Source organism: Aulostomus chinensis, chromosome 20, assembly GCF_037954235.1.
Source record: "Aulostomus chinensis isolate RoL2024-O1b breed Wild chromosome 20, RoL_Achi_v1.0, whole genome shotgun sequence".
NCBI classification, from domain to species: domain Eukaryota; kingdom Metazoa; phylum Chordata; class Actinopteri; order Syngnathiformes; family Aulostomidae; genus Aulostomus; species Aulostomus chinensis.
The window spans coordinates 18,543,799-18,554,157 of record NC_141339.1 but is presented as its reverse complement, the minus strand read 5'-3'; the positions used below and the strand labels follow the sequence as shown (position 1 = coordinate 18,554,157).

The following is a 10,359-nucleotide window of genomic DNA, read 5'->3' as shown; positions in this document are numbered from 1 at the left end:
CAGAAGTAATGGGGGAACAAATGCGTCTGTCATTTTCTCTGCACAGTATCACAACCAATTACTTTAACTGAACGCAGGGGGGGAAAAAAAAGTACTACACATCACAAATCAAATTACTGTTTTTAATGGCCGCGGTGTCACAATGACATCATCATGCGATGTTGTCTCGAGCAGAACATCTTGGTCACACAAAAAATGGGACGTGACAGGACTCCAAGGGCTGCAAAGTCCGGCGTTTCAAACCTGACTCAGATACTTTATGAACGCTTTTGCTCGCACGTTGGTTTTGCAGTATTTTGGCGTGATATGGTTGATGTGCTAAATTATCAGGACAAAAACAGGATGGATTCATTCGTTTGTTGACAGTGGAGCGTCCAAAAGTTTTCTCAGAACTTGACGGAGAGAGCAAATGTATTCACTGTGTGTCCTTGATTTCAACATTACAGGAAAGCGTCAAACTTCTTAATCCCCCCACCTGTTCTTCTAAAGTTCCCTTCATTGACAAAGACAGGTCAAAGTGAACAGTAAATAGCAGAATTACTATCTAGTGGAGCCTCCTGTGAGTTCTTAAGCCCTGTCAGAACCTGTTATTGAGACCCAGTTTCAATGAGGGTGTGTGTGTGTATGTATGTGTGTGTGTGTGTGAGAGAGAGAGAGAGAGTGAGAGAGTGGTGGGAAGGAGTAACCTGACCCCCCAGTCTTACCCTGGGAGCCTGCGAGGCTATAATTAGAGATACAGACAGCAGCTGGTCTTAGTGTTGGACTGGACTGCTTTATATGTAGGGCATACAGAGGGGGCTGAGAGCTGGGGGACACAACACACACACACACACACACACACACACACACACACGCGCACGCACACACACACGCACAAAAATCAGATCTTACTTCTCTGTGAGACAATTTGAGGCAGTTAGGGGCTGTGTATAAATATTATTGAGTTCTGAAAACATATAAAACATCCCCAGGATTGTTGACGTCGTCTTTTGCTCCTCCCCCTGACCTACCAAAACTCTTGGAACCACAAAGACTTGTATCAAATGATATACCTCAGTTTTAGCTTTATTATTGTAATTAACATTAGACGATAAAATATTTTGGATTATGACCTCTTGTGGAAGATGTGCGGCAGAATCTTTTAATCAATACTACATTTCTCCTCAGCTCAATATAACATGGTACTGTACCATTGCTCGGCCGATAATTTCTATTTTGCTTCCTTTTACTGCTCTGGTCGTATAGTTTCCACACACAGCAGGCAGCTTTTGTTCATCAAAAGGTAATGAAACTCAACCTTTACTTCCTTCCTGACACCAAAATGACCCAGTCAGCGTGAAACTATTAAATAATAAACACTGGAGCGTTTAGTTGCTCAAGTGCCAGATTTCCCTGGTGAGTAGGCGGAGAGGCAAAAGTGTTCATATGGACACAGTGCAATTGAACTGAATGAGTGAACTGCTAACTTAAAAAAAAAACTCTAGACAAAATAAATCAAATGATGATCAAAACAGTCATTTTACAGGGGGACATATGACCCTCAAAAAATGTTTTTTATTTTTATAAGGAATCCACGGTAATAAAGCTTCTTCTTTCATAGTGCGAGCTTTCAAGGCCAGTGAGCGTCGCATGATGGATGCCATACATTTAATTCCGCAGTTGAGCCGCAAAAGTTAGTTCTAAATCCATTTTTCGAAATAATAACGATAATACTGTTGGTCGTTTAGGCAGCTGCCTTTGAAAACAAAGGAAATCAATCTTCAAAAGTAGCTTCTGATGAACCCCACAGTTGGTGTCAGGATAGGTTTGCGCGCGCTATGGGAAGGGTAATTTAGTTATTGTCAGGGTTTTGTGACTTTCTATCATAACAACAGCTGTGTGTTGGGAATGGGAACCTGCGGAATCAGCGGTGGTCCACCTCACGGTTACTTTGTCTCTACACAAAGATGCAATCACACTCTATCTGTTGCCCGCGCGTCGTCGGAAGAGCCACTGACCGCCTGAGAGTTGAGAAGTTCAATCCGGTGATTACGGAAGCAAACTTCACATCACATTCCTTTGTTTCGCGGAATCGAGTGAAGCCGAGGGCGACTGATGCTGAAGACCCATCGACGCTTCTTGTTAGCTGCAGGAGGCGAGAGGAGAGATGGAGACAGAATAAACCAGGGAGCGCTGAGGGAGCTCACACCTCTGCCAAGGAGTGGATAGCAAATATGAACATCATCAAAGTCCATTCATACTTTTTCCTCCCCAACAAGTAGAAACAGAACCTTGATCCAGAACTTGAACCGCATCATGTCCAGGAGCTAATGCTTGCCCTTCAAATCATATTTAATTCAAATATGCTCAAATTTTGAGAGAAATAAACTTCTACTGTATATCTGGAGGTGATTTTCCAGAGGCTGAAGTTCTCTTCGTTCTGGGGACTGGAGGAATTTGAAAAACAGTTACATCCTGCCAATGGCTGAGAACGCGCCTCGAGATCCAGGGTCTGCAGTTTCATCCAGATCAACTTGAAAAATTAACAAGTTGCTCCTTGTAATATTATACATCTTTGATATTTTTTATTTTACGATTTCGGGGGGGGGGGGGAATCTGAAAAACATTACTTTACCACAGTCCCTTCTCTGTCTACAGTACCCGACTATGTGCAAGGGCATTACAGCCTCTCTGCCTGTAAATTCTGTTATGCAAATGAGAGAAATAAATTACAATCTACATTCTAATGGACATGTTATGTGCTTCCTCAACACTGAGAGGCATGATTTCCATTGTGCACATGTCAACACAGCAGTAGAAATTTCTTTTTTTTAAACTAATAAAAGAAGACAGCAGGCTTTGATGCTGGGTGGCTTCATCTCAGCCACCTAAATGATATTTACTGTTGGTCCTGTTTTCATATTTTGTTCTTGATTTTTAGTTACTTGCCTGTCGTTTCAATTATTCTTTTGTCAGATCGCTGTTCTACCCGCACACAATTGTGCATACTCATGAGAGATGATGTGATGAAACCAGCCATCCAAAGTAAATCTGATGAAACTAAAAGCAATCACCACGCTACAGTACACCGTGTACTAGCGGGAGTTTGTGTGTTTGTTTGACAGAGATACATTGATGGATTCTATATAATTCTTCCTTCCATCTTCTAAATCTTGTTACCTGAGAGATTTTGAAAGGTTTTATGAGATTATCCCCCCGAGCATCACAGTCAAAGTCAAAGGATGTCTTTGTTTTCTTGGCACAGACAAAGAGAGTAAAAGTCTGGAGTGTGCAGCTCTGAGCAGAGGTTCAGGACCTCGGACAGTGCACAAAAGAACAGGACATGCTTGAGGATGCTGGGAGACGTAGTTGGACCTGATCAGGAGAAGAAAAGATGATCCAACACCACGAAGATGAAGTGCCACAGCTCTCTCTTGCAGACCCCACCCATTCAGACTCCGCAGTGTCACTGACTCCAGCTTTGTCCGCCTGCCTGTCGTGGATGTTTTTTAATAATTATATCCCCCAGGAATGTTAAATTTTTAGCAAAAGAAACATAAACTCTTCCAAGGAGATTATTTTTTCACCTTTTCTGTTTATTCATCAGCAGAATTAGGGTTTTCATAAAACTTGACTTGGCTTAGCGTCGGCCAACAAGGAACGCATTGCTGAGCAGAATCGGTGTCTTTTTTCTTTTTTCTTTTCAACTTTTAGTTGTGGGGTCCAGCATGTCGTCACAAGTTCGGTGCTCATTTCTAGCTCAAAATAAGAAAATACAATTTCATAAACCTTTTTTTCTAAAGTACAAAACAATCCTGCATGCAAACTCTGGCATCACGACCTATGTGTGTATTAAGGCATTTATTAATTCAAATGCTTTCTTTCTGGGCGGCACGGTGGTGCAGTGGTTAGCGCTGTCGCCTCACAGCAAGAAGGTGCTGGGTTTGAGTCCTGGCTCCAGCACAGGATCTTTCTGTGTGTAGTCAATAACAGTAAAAGTAATTTCATGCAATTCCGATGGTTTAAGATATCGCTGATATTAGCAAAACGGGTGTGTGCCAGCCATCGGTGTTGAATTACTACTTTCTTCTGACATTAAAACAGATCGGATTAGCAAACAAACTCGTGTGATAGTGCTGCGAACGAAGCGGTTATGGGCGAACACCACATGGCTGTAAACGAGCAGCCTGCAGCTGCCAGCATTAGCAGCCTTGTGCAAGCTGCAAAAGCTTCCAGCGATCACACTGCATTTTCATCAGCAGATACACGTCCTAGTTGTAGTCGAGCTAGAAAAATAAATATCTGCTGTGAAACAACTTCAGAAATGTCAGCTTAAGAGTGAATAAGCATTTCAGTATACATGTTCTTTCAGATCGAAATGAGAGTAAGGGACAGGTATGTCAGTGGCTTTGTTTGCGTGGCAGTAATCCACATTTCCCTGCTGGAATTTGACCCAAAGCAGTTTTGTTTTGTTGCAGCTTCTTGAGAGTTTTCTTGCTAATGTAGCAAAACACACTGATTAAAGCTGAGTTTGTTATTCTCACTGGAAGCTCCATCATGCATCCTATAGCAGTTACCTGTTGCGAAACTCAGATTACTGCTCACTCAGGACTGGGAATTAATTCTGTTTAAGGTTGCTGGAAAATGCTGTTAACATGACAGTGTTTTATTTAGAGGCTTGATTAGGGTTAATAAACAGAATACTGCACCACCTTAAATGGGGTTTCATTGGTTACTAATGCTGCAGTGATGCAGCTACAGCTTCCTGTTGTCCACTGCTGCAGGTCTTTTGACCAGTAGAGGACGGGTAGGACAAAGTGTGTGTGTGTGTGTGTGTGTGTGTGTGCGTGCGTGCGTGCGTGTGTGTGTGTGTGCGTGTGTGTGTGTAATTAAAAAGGAAACACTCACACATCAACCGTACATCTCTGTCTCACTCCTCCTGACTTCTTCACCGACCCACAACGCTGCCTTTTCTGCTTTTCCCTCTCTTTCGTGCTTCACCCTCTTGCTCCGATCACCTTGTACCTTCCTCCATATATTTTCTATCCCTCCAATTTTGTTCCCCCCTCCCTGCCCTCACCCTGTGGTCGCGGTCCATCTCATCCCTCTTAGTCTTTCTGTCCTCCTTTCTTTTTCCTTGTCCAACCTGTTCCAGTTATTCTTCTCTTCAACTTTCTCATCAATCTATCTTGTTCGCAGACGCACACACACGCAGGCACGCTTGCGCGCAGACGCACACACACGCAGGCACGCTTGCGCGCGCACGCACACACACACACACACACACACACACAGTCACAAGTTTTCAGCCATCTTATTAAATTAGTAATAATGTCACCATGCTTCCTCCCAGGAGGCCAGTGTTATTGACTTCATTATGCAAATGTGAAACAACCCAAAGCTATACGACTACACACACACACACACACACACACACACACACACACACACACACACACACACACACACACATAGTTTGCAGGCCAAGTGTGCTGGCCAGGAAAAATGTCTTGCTGTTTCAGATAATGATGTCAAACAGTAGAGTTGATGTGTATATTAGCATGAAATCTCCTAAATCCAACACGCCTGTGGCTTATCTCATGTATCTCAGAGTGACAGTGGGTTAGAATAGAAGCAGGTTGAAGGGAATGGACAAGGCAGATCCGATCAGGCAGATCAGACTTGTTGCAACTTCAGGTACTTTTTAAAAACACAGATTGAAAATTAATGTTCATTTTTCACAACTTTTTCCAAACTGGTAAAGTTTGGTTGAGCTGGTATTCAAAGGTCATGTAGAACCATAGATGCTGCGGTTTAATTTCTGCAGATGGGTGTGGGTGTGGGTGTGTATGTGGGTGTGTGTGTTAGTGTCCATGCACGTGGATCCTGCAACCTCCTCAATTCAACAGCTTTATTTGTTCATGCTGTTTTCAGATACATACACAATAACTACATGAATATTCTTCATGCCAACTCTGCTCCTATATACCAACTGATCTTCAAAAGTTTATACTTCAGTCATTCTTGATCTTAATGTCTATGTCCGCTGCCCATATTTCATTGCACTCATACATGCATAACTGTATGGAAGTGTCCTTGAGCAAGCCACTGAACCCCTAATCGCTCCTGATGACTTCCCCCTCGGTGTGTGAGTGTGTTGGCCCCTTACACAGCTCCCTCTGCCAATAAAGTATGAATGTGTGGATGAAAAGGGGGGTGTGTAAAGTGCTTTGAGTGGTCAGTAGATGAGAAAATGTTTTAAAATGCTGTCAATTCACCAAATTCCATCGTAATAAAAAAGTCAACGGCCCTTTTTATGCATTTTGTGATGCTTTTGAATTAGTTTGCTATCTGAGAAGGAACAGAGATGTAAGTCTTCCTCAGAATGTGTTCAGCAAATCCATCAGTCCATCAACTATCACAAATGGGAGGGTAGACAAATAGCGTGGCGGACAGCGTGTAATTCCCTCACGAGAAAATGAGATGTGACCTTTGCAGTCATCAGATTTTGAACCAATTAAACATTTATTGTCTGAATCAGACAACACAAATTTAGACACGATTTTGTCATGACACACACATGACGTATGACACACGTGTCATGACAAATTCCCATCATTACAGATCAGGAACATCGGGAGCGTCTTTATCTGGTGTGACATAAAACAAGAGCAGCTATTAAGCATCTGGAACGCTGCAGCACAATGGAGAGTCTAGCTTTCCTCTCTGTTGTTCTTGTTTTTCCTCTAGTGTGACAATTCTTGTGATGTGCTGGTGACATTTTGCTTGACCAATAGGATGACCGAGTGCTGTCTGGTGTACAGATGTAAACACCAAGGTGAAGGGAAAGAGAGATGTTGTAACTGTCAGGTGGGACAAGGAAAGCCAGAAAGCCCACCCTTGTTGACCTTCCTTTGACAGATGGCCACGGCAGAGTCGAGACGGATGATGAGAAATAGTGGGGTTGCTTCAGCAACATTAGCCGAGCTACGCTAGGCTATCATTCCTTGGTAATGTTAGCTCTCAGCTGGCATAACGTAATACAACTGAACAATTTGTGTCCACGGTCACTTTTTCCTTGTCTTTTATTTTCCTCCTGTGTTATGATTGACAGTATCGTCCCCCTCCTTCCCAATGACCATACAGTAAATCTGACATGAACGTAGTGAAAGACAAAAATAGTCTGACACTGGCATTAAACAACATTCTCCATCCCCACCAGTCCTTTCATTTTTCCACCTGTCTGTAAGTCCCTCAGTGCTTATTTCTATCTCTATATCTTTAAACAAGATGTATAGACAGAGATGGTTTCAAAGATTTAATTAATACACACACATTTTAATATCTCTGGTGTATCAAATCTCCAGATCTATTTTGCATTTGTCTTGGCTCCTCACTATGTCGTCCCTGCCTGTTTTAAAAATACATATCTGGCTGTGCACAAACAGGAAACAGTCAGATGGGATGCCAGGTGGATGTACCAACAAGTACCTGGATGGTCTGAGAGAGTCTGGAGAACATTCTGACTTTGCAGCTCAGCCAGGAAGCAGAAGTCGTCTCATCTTGGCTCTGATCTGTTGGTTGTGTGATTCTCTCCGTCTTACCGGCAGGTCAGAGTCTCTAAATCAAGCTGTGTCTTGATATGAGTTCACAGACCTGAAGGGGAGAGGCTGATTATACTGAACACACACATGCACAAACATGCACACACACTGTCAAACACAGTATTGGCAGAGGCAGGACGAGACAGATGGACAGACAGCAGAGAGCAGAGAGGAAGTGGAAATTAAAGTCACAGTGTCAGGAATAACAATTAGAGCTCAGGGAATAATGGTTCAGATCCAGAAAGGCTGAACACCAACCAGAACAACTCGCTTTATTTTAACTGTATATATTTTAACTGGCTGACTTCAGTGACCCCTTGTTTTTGTTTGTGTATTTCATTTAGTCACCAGTTCTGGAGGTCATTTTCTTATATGTCCAACAGTTTGGTCTATGACCAACTTGCAAAAACATTCCCATCTGCCACAAATGTGCTTTGCGTTTAAAGTTGCGCTGCCAACTTTTCTGGAGACCTTGGAGTGAGTATTGATGCCACCACATGCTCAGGCGTTTATTTATTTCAGTTTAAAGAGAAGAAACAAGAGCATTTACAGCCGTTTCCCTGGTTTCATTAAGTTTAACCGTTACCCAGTGTTACCCATAAATGAAAATAGATATAAACACAAATGTGTCTGATATGAACCCAATCAAGAAATGAGAAATTTAAAAGGCATTTTTTTGGACAACCTTAATACGGTCACGGCCAGAGTAAGCGGTGATGGAATTAAGACTTGTGGAGTACTGCGATGTCAGTCGCTTTATCGAAATTTTTGTAGATTACCCCATGGAGATGTACCAGAGTTTTGCAGCCATGTTCATCATTTACAGTAGTCAAACTGCTTTATGGCACTTGGCCCAGCTGCAGTATTTTTTGCAGTATTCACAAGACCATAGAAAAAATTTCAGGTTGAACTCTGGAGGGAAAAACTGACATAATGTATGGATGTGATGTGGGCTTGGCCTCAGGCAGACTTTGTTCTGTTGTAAACTCGAACAGAATATTCCATGAGATACCCCTGAATCAAAATACTGTCGTATTAAGGGTAAAGTGGGTTTATTGTTGTCCGTCTGGCCAAAGAGGGACATTGTTAGCTGACCGTTGCTTTTTTGTAGCTTATCTTATTTCTGTAAGATGAGACCAATTTTTCTTTTTTTAGAGGACAACACCTCAGACTCCATAATAGACCACTGACAACATGAAATACTGCAAATTAGTCCTTTGAATGTTAACTTTTTTTATCAACTGTTTGCCCTTGTCAACACAGTATCATGATTCTAGCAGTTCTAAATCACATCAAGCTGTACTGCCATTACAGAATAAAGGGAGAGCAGCAGCTAACAGGAATGTGAGGCGTAGGGTCCTGCAGTAGTCAAAGTAGCTTAGGGAAGTAAAGTATTTGACTGCCTAACTGTTTAAAGAACTGATTTAGGGACTGAGTCAATGACCCGAGAGCATCCCAGACCGATCCATCATCCATAGCCTCGTTTCTACTGGTAGATAAATGGTCAAAGTGGAGCAGACAAATCTTTACTTTAGAAATTACACCCACCACCTGCCTCCCCTCATCTGTTTCCAACTTGTCTCCGTCCGTCAAAAAAGCAGCAGGAAGACAAAGGGGAAACATGGAGTTTTGCTCCAGTTCAGGGTTTACTTTCAATTTAAAGTTTAAGGTACTTCAGATGTTTTCCAAAGTTGTGAGCGCTGTTATGGCTCTCGTCAGAAAACACCTCGGAATAACTGACAGCAGCTGGAATCTGTTATGATTAAGGGGGGTGGGGGCGTTCGAGGCATTTCTTTGTCTACCAGCAGGATTACATGTGAACTATGAGGGTAATTTTCCCAGAACTTGGTGGAGGGGTGTGCTGAAGGACAAAGAAGAACCCATATTAAACCTTGGGGCAACCAGAAATGGCATGTTTTATTACACTTTTATCTACTCCTCTTGCCAGGTCCGACCGGCTGTATCTCAGATTTGGTCAGAAACGCCTTCAGAACGTTGTGATGAGTTACTATTCATGAAACGCCGTTACCGTGACGGCTCATCCAATTTTGATATTTTGCCGCTGAGCAGGAAGAGGTTACACTTCACTTTTTTGATGAGAGTCCCGACCTGAAGAAATCTATGACACCATAATATATGTTGAGCGTGTGCTCTGTAGCACCACCTAGTGGATGGAGGAAGTGAAATTTGCAAAGTTCATTGCTGCTTGTTTTACACTGGGTTTGCCTTGCTGGAGTTAATGCGTGCACTTTAAATATCGTTCACTGGGTGACTCTACTACACTCTGACCAACCGAGTGAATCACTCACAGTTACAGTCTGCCTGTCTCACGAACCGGAGGAGACGATGACGTCCTCAGTACAGTAAAAGACATAAAAAGCGCTATTAAAACAGTTATTCAGGGGGATGATGTTGTAGTCCTACTCTGTCTGGTCTGAAGCCATTAGAAATGAGGAGCTGCGCACCAGACACCTCATGCATTTTTAACCAATCAATATCCTCTTTTCTACATCTCTTTTCCCTTCACTATCTATCTCCATATCCTCCTCCTGGCTCTCTTCCCCCTCCCTCTCTTTGCTCTTTGCCGGTGTAACAAACATCTTCGTTCACTCTCTGTCACCTTTCCTCCACAAACTGATGCAAAATTGATTCTTTCTTCTCCTCTCTCATATCTCACTCTGTCTCCTGTATCGGTCCATCTCGAGCCTCAATATCGTTCACATCTCAGACTATTGTTCTTTCTGTTCAATCTCTGTTGATCTCTCTTTTGTTTGCT

General features: G+C 42.6%; 1 protein-coding gene across 1 annotated transcript in view; it reads left to right on the top strand.

Annotated features, from left to right (window-relative positions):
- Positions 1–10,359, top strand: part of nkain2 (sodium/potassium transporting ATPase interacting 2) — a 129,491-nt gene that overhangs the window by 19,992 nt on the left and 99,140 nt on the right. The gene's annotated exons all lie outside the window — the stretch shown is intronic.